Raw genomic sequence first — 6,942 nt, 5'->3', positions numbered from 1 at the left:
CCCTAGGGGCCACAAGATCTCCCTGGGAAGCCAGGCACACAAAAAAGAATGTATGGACAAGTTGATGATACAAGTTTAAAAGAGGAAGAAAGTAAGCATTTATGAAGTGTTCTGTGTGTTATCTGCTGGTCCTAATAGTATCTCAGATAATCCTCAAACTAGTTTTTATTCAATGTATGGATGGAATGCCCTCTCGAAATCACTGTCTGTTCAAGCACAATATAGCATAATAACTAAAAGGTTTGGATCAGGACTCAGACGGCTTGAATTTGTATCTAAGTACTGCCAATAACTTTCTGTATGACTGGGAAAATTGCTCAGATGTTCTGTGTCTCAGTTATAAAATTGAAATTCTAAGAATAGTACCCAAAAAAAAAGGAATTAGTTTATGCAACTGTGGGGCTGGTTAGGCAAGCCTGACATCTGGGAGGCAGGCCATCAGGAAAAGCGTGCTGGAACTCCGGGCACCGCTAAGCCCACAGGTGGGATTTCTGACTCAGGGAAGTTTCAGCTCTGTTCTTAAGATGCTTCGACGAATTAAATCAGACCCGCCCAAACTATCCAAAACAATCTCCTTTACTTAAAGTCAACTGATATGAAAACAAAAGAAACAATAAAGTCAACTGAGACGGGTTTTAATCACAGCTTTAAAATACCTGCATGACAACACCTACGTTACTGTTTGATTGAATAAAGGGGACTATAGAGCCTACCTAAATTGGCACATAAAACGCCATAGCACCCAAGTAGTAGGTAAGGACAGTATCATCACTTGTGTTCTAGAAGCACAGGGCACTTAAATCTTTTGCCTAAGGCACACAGCTAACGCACGTTTTGTTTTTCAATTATAAAAAGGTTAGAAATCCTTACCTCATTATTGTTTCAAGAAGGAAATTAAATCAAATCAGTTCCAACTGTGTATGTGAAGTTCCTGGCACACTGGGTTCTCCATGTTAGAAAACAGCGATTAGAGCACATTTTGCTTATAAAAAGAGCTGGCTTACAGGTTAGCTGGAAAGGAACATTCTCCCTACAGGTGGGAGCACAAGCTGGAATAACTTTTTTCAGCAAGTAGTTCCAGTTCCAAGAATTAGTTTTATAATGTTTGTACACACCTGTAAAGATAGGTATGCAAAGATATTCATTTTGCAATCTTATTTATAAATAAAAAACAAAACAACAACAACACTAAACTTCAATGGCCCTGGCTGGGTAGTTCAATTGGATAGAGCATTTTCCCAACACACCAAGGTTTCTGATTCAATCCAGGTCAAGGTACATACAAGAAGCAACCAATGAATGCATAACTAAGTCGAACAACAAATAGATGTTTCTCTCTTTCTCCCCCTTCCTCTCTCTCTAAAATCAATCAATAAAACAAAACAAAACACTTAAGTGACTATCAAGAGAAAAGGAAAGTGTTAAATAAATTACGATATGGTCTGAAAATCAATCAATAAAACAAAACAAAACACTTAAGTGACTATCAAGAGAAAAGGAGAGTGTTAAATAAATTATGAATAGATCTGTTGACATAAGAATGTCCAAACACATATAAAATGTTAGTATTTGAACCAAACTGAGGACATGTCTGGAAGCAAGATCTCAACAGTCTGAGAATAGCAGTTTTTCAGTTCTTTTTATGCATTTGGAATCAAAGGCGGGAACATAAGGAAGATTGCATGAAATCCATTGGTAGGTTAGGGAGGCGGGAGGAAGCAAAGAGGAAATCCCTATGATTAGATAAAAAGTAAAATGAAGAGATACAGATCTCAGTTACATTGGTGGGTACAAGACAGTTAGCATTGACAGTAAATGAGATGGTATTCGTGTAACAAGATCATGTGCTCCTTGAGAGTGGCTTCTGAAGGGTCTAAAACAGTGGTTCTCAACCTTCCTAATGCCGCGACCCTTTAATACAGTTCCTCATGTTGTGCTGACCCCCAATTTCATTGTTACAAATTGAACATAATTAAAGCATAGTGATTAATCACAAAAACAATATGTAATTATGTATGTGTTTTCCGATGGTCTTAGGCGACCCCTGTGAAAGGGTCGTTTGACCCCCAAAGGGGTCGCGACCCACAGGTTGAGAACCACTGGTCTAAAAGATAATATTATTCTGGCATTTCCAAGATATGTTAACCTAGGTGTACAAGAACAATGGACAGGGCCTGCTTAAAGCAACAATGAACCTTTTACTAAGGAAGTTATAGGCCTGAGGCCTGACTGCTCACCATGACCTGCTCAGTTAAGAATTTACGATCAGCCCTGGCCGGTGTGGCTCAGTTGGTTGGGTGTTGACCTGGGCCCAACTCATGTCAATGTTTCTCTCTTTCTCTCTCCCTTCCTCTCTCTCTAAAAATCAATTTATAAAAATATTAAAAAAAAAAGAATTCATGAGCACAACACCCTGTGCGGTCACTTTTGGTCACTGAATATGTCTGATTTACTACATAGTCCCTTTGCTCACAGGCTGAACAATGGAATGAAAGATGTCCATAGTGTAGTATTTCATCTAAAATAGGAGTTTGTATTATTTGATAGCATTTTTTATCCTAGACATTTTGCTAATATCTTTGGTGCTGGAAGGTGATCAGTTCTGTGCCCATTATGATTTTATAGAAAGAGGAAGATGGGAGAGAGAGAGGGAGAGAAACATCAATTTGTTGTTCCACTTACTTATGCATTCATTGGTTTCTTGTTTGTGCTCTGACTGGGGACCAAACCTGTAACCTTGGCATATTGGGATGACGCTGTAACCAACTGATACCTGGCCAGCGCTCATTTAATTTTTAACATAACCCTATGAGTGCATTGATATTATCCACATTTTATAATAGACGGTAGATGAAACCAAGTCTTGGAGAGAGTAAGACGTTGCTCAAAGCTTATGCCTACCAAAGATGAAACTGAAGTTATCTATATTCCAAAGCCAGTGCAATTGGGTAGTAAATTGGGTCAAGAGGTACTAAAAATTATGCTTTTATTGGTTTGTCATTTTTCCACTGACTGTTTTAATGCTGACATGACTATAATGTAGAAAGGTTTCAAAATAGAAGCTTCAGGATATTCTGTAATTTGGGCTGTCAAAGTTTAGTATTTCCAGCAAAACACTCTTATTTATCAACCTTCTCCTCCACCTTCAATCAAAATAATAAACAGAAAGAAGAGAAAGCATAAATGGTTTTTCATTGCTTCTGCAACCCAAAAGAAAAACCAAAAAGTTAAAACAGGAAAGTTCAGGAAAAATCCCCAATTTGCTACCCTTTCATCAAAGCAATAGAATTATTCATGTCCAAATGACAACGCCCCAATGTGCTTACAAAAAGGTTTGGTTGCCTGTTGGGTGCAATGCCTAGGTCTTCGGGGTGTTCATCAGGGGGAAATGCCACAGTATTATCTAGTATTCTTGGAAATTACTAGGTTAAATACATCATTAAGATGACTTCTGCCTCCATGCTCATTTTTAGCATTTTTTTTTCATGCACCACAAATTATTTCTCTTTCTCCACAATGTGCAGCTAGATTTCTTCCAGGAGAGGGGTGGCAGGAAAAGGCCTCACTTCAGAGGATCAGGTAGGCAACCAGAGCTACTTGGCTGACCACCCCCAGATGTCTCCCACAAGGACCTCTTGCACTGCTCTGCTGGACTCCCTGGGAGTTTTAGAATCCACCAGGACCCTGAGGATGGGATGATGACTGTAGGAGCAGCGGTTCTCAACCTGTGGGTCGCGACCCCTGAAAATACATCCTGCATATCAGGTATTTACATTACAATTCATAACAGTAGCAAAATTACAGTTATGAAGTAGCAACGAAAATAATTTATCGTTGGGGGTCTCCACAACATGAGGAACTGTATTAGGAAGGTTGAGAACCACTGCTGGGGATCCTTGCTGGCTAGTTCCTGGTTTTAGGAACTCGCTAAGGAATAAGGTAGTTCTACACTCTCTGTGGCATTTCTAAGATCCCCAAGGGCAATGAAGACAGAATACGATTTCTGTGTCCCGGAAGCAGGTTTTCCTCAAACCCACCGGAAACCCACTGAGTTCTGGCCAAAGACCAAGGTCCCCAGAGAGTTGGGGCCAAATTGGAAGCAAGTCCTCCCTTAGACCAATAATTGTCATTCCGTGGTGGTATTTTCTGTGTGTCTATCACAAGGGAACCCCAACACTAGGAAAAAAAGTCTCTGTCCTCGAGAAGATTTCACTGGGGAGACGAGATATGTGACTTAGTTTTGCTTTCCTCTTGGTGAAACTAAAACACTTCTTGTATCATTCAAATTACCACTAGTTCCATTTCCCTCTTGAACTCGGAGAAAAGATTCTTGTACCAGTCCCCAAATTTTCTCAATCAAGTCCCACTCACTTTCCAGAGTCATGCAACCATCACTGGACACTATCACTGCTTGTTACATTTCACATGGATCCCATGGAGATTTAGCAACTGGGAAAGTATGTGTGAGGGGCAGCAAGCTGTGCAGAGGGGTGGATGGACTTAGAAGACTCACATGCCATATCCATAGTACAGACCAGTGATGGCGAACCTTTTGAGCTCGGCATGCCAGCATTTTGAAAAACCCTAACTTAACTCTGGTGACATGTCACATATAGAAATTTTTTGATATTTGCAACCATAGTAAAACAAAGACTTATATTTTTGATATTTATTTTGTATATTTAAATGCCATTTAACAAAGAAAAATCAACCAAAAAAATGAGTTTGCGTGTCACCTCTGACACACGTGTCATAGGTTCGCCATCACTGGTATAGACACTAATTAGCCTTGGAATGACACTGTGTGTGATCCTTGCTCCCTGGACTACGGACCTGGGATGCTGGACAAGGAAACATTGAGTCAGAACAACCAGACTACAAGCCTTACTAATTCAACATGTGGTTGGGCCATGAGACTGGGGAGATTCTACCATTTGCCTGATTTCTCCTCATAGAGTGGAGACCACCATCTGCGCACAGGATGCTGGTACTAATGAAGTCATTTAAAGGAAGTATTTGTTGCTTCCTTGGATGGGAACCGTGTTCTCTACTGAGCTCTCACATGCTATTTCATCTGGCCACGTGAGCAGTGATCTGAAGAAAGATCAGATTCCTAATTCAGAGGGTGGGTTAGTTCTCAGAGTGGGAGCTGGATTCCTCAGTGGGCCTTATGGACTTGAGAATAAAGTTTAGGTGTGCTTGACCCAGAGCTACAGGTCTGCTTTGAGGACAATAAAACCCAGATCAGAAGGCAGCAAGCACTGGGGGTTAAAGGGACACGGGGGGGCATAAGAAAGCAAAAACACATAAACACCAGAACGGAGTCAGTGACTCAGCAAAATTTTCAAACCTTCTATTGAAAACATTTCCCTGTTTTTGGCTTTTGGGAAATCATATAGGAATCGAGAGAGCTTGACTATATGGTTCTATATCCTTTTTGTGGACTTAAATTTTTAAAAAGTATGTTTAATGTATGTCTTTAGAATTGGTCAATGAACGAACCTCACTTTGTTCATACCTGAGTTTCTCAAAACCATGAGTCATTGAAGCCTGGTTATCAGAGGTAGGCTTAAACATGTGACAATGATTGATCATAGATAGGGAAGCTGCAGAGTTTTTGTCTCAGAAATAATCAAGCAAGGAAACACCCAGGAGGCACAGGGCAAACCGCCGTCCTGGAAGCTGGTGGGGTGGGAAGATGCGGAGGCCCAGTCCGTGTGGGCAGCAGCGTGCCTTCTGTGTGGCTCACCTGTCTTTTCCTCCTTTTGGCATGACACCAGATAAGCTGGCATCGAAGGCAAGAGCCTGGCCCTGGGAGCTTTGGTGCTTTATCTCAGGATGATCTCAGCGCTTCCACTGGCTTCTCCTGGTGCCTTCTGGCACCCGGAGTCGAGTGTGCAATGTAGGTGATGGGGCTCCTGGTAAGAAAATGAAGGCAGATTTCCTCAGGCTCAGCTTCCTTGCTAAGCCCTGTTGGCCTGAAGCACATCTACGTTACTCCTTCACTGGAGAGAGGAACCGGACTCCCCCCTTGATTTTGTACACCCCACAGCTGGGACCATCTCATCTGTAAAATGGGCATACAATGTGATAGGGGAAGGGCACGTAATAAGAATAGGAACACAGTTGTTTAATGACGATTCACCCTACTCACTATAGATGAGAGGTTTTCTGACAGACCCTGGGAAAGGGGAGGATGTGCTATAAAAGGAAATGCATTTTAAAAGCAGATCAAGGACAGGACTCACTTGGATTTGGCTGGTGTGCCTGAACTCTCACCCCATCCGGGAGTTTTTCTCAGGAATGCTGACTATTCTCGGGTTCCAGGAACAGGCAGAGCTGTTTGTAACATCATAGAAGATTAGTCAACTTGTTATCGGACTTTTAACTCCTGAAGGCCGGACTGCAGACCCTCCCCTCCCCTTCCGCTGTTACATTCGTAGTTCACAGCTGCATCTAGTTATCGTCTTCCTTGCCCGTATGTATCCGCCAACGGGCGAGGGGAATAACAGATTTTCTGACTGCTCTCTCAACCTGCCGGCATTATTAGAATAAATGCTCAAATATGATTCAACGCTGTGTCTGCTTAATTTGGCTCAAGTAGTGACAGGCTGCCTTGAGCGAGTTATGTCTGGTATCAACAGCACTCATCTCCTAGGGCTGTGGTTCTCAAAGTGGGTCCCCTGACCAGCAGCAGCATGCATTGACAGGAACTTGTTAGAAAAGCCAATCCAGAAACCCCTCCCAGACCCACTGGAACCGCAACTCGGGAAATGGGAGTCTGAGATCTGTTCTCACACGCCCTCAGGTGACTCTGATGCACGCGGAAGTCTGGGAACCACATCATAGGGTTGCTGTGAACAGACCCTGAAGGAGCATGTGTATCAGGCTCAGAACTGCGCCTGGCGCCTGGCCCTTGGCTGTCAGTCCCATCCTCCCACA

At 42.4% G+C, this 6,942-nt stretch overlaps 1 long non-coding RNA gene across 1 annotated transcript; it reads right to left on the bottom strand.

Annotated features, from left to right (window-relative positions):
• Window positions 1-519: 519 nt before the first annotated feature.
• Window positions 520-6,051, bottom strand: LOC102757502. Its single transcript, XR_001513217.1, has 2 exons — window positions 5,750-6,051; window positions 520-1,115 (listed from the first exon to the last, which is right to left on the bottom strand). It is a non-coding gene; the product is annotated as an uncharacterized LOC102757502 (long non-coding RNA).
• Between the last annotated feature and the right edge of the window lie 891 nt (window positions 6,052-6,942).

The sequence above is a fragment of the Myotis davidii genome, unplaced genomic scaffold (genome assembly GCF_000327345.1).
Source record: "Myotis davidii unplaced genomic scaffold, ASM32734v1 scaffold1857, whole genome shotgun sequence".
In the NCBI taxonomy this organism is placed as follows: domain Eukaryota; kingdom Metazoa; phylum Chordata; class Mammalia; order Chiroptera; family Vespertilionidae; genus Myotis; species Myotis davidii.
This window is presented reverse-complemented; position numbering and strand designations above follow the sequence as displayed.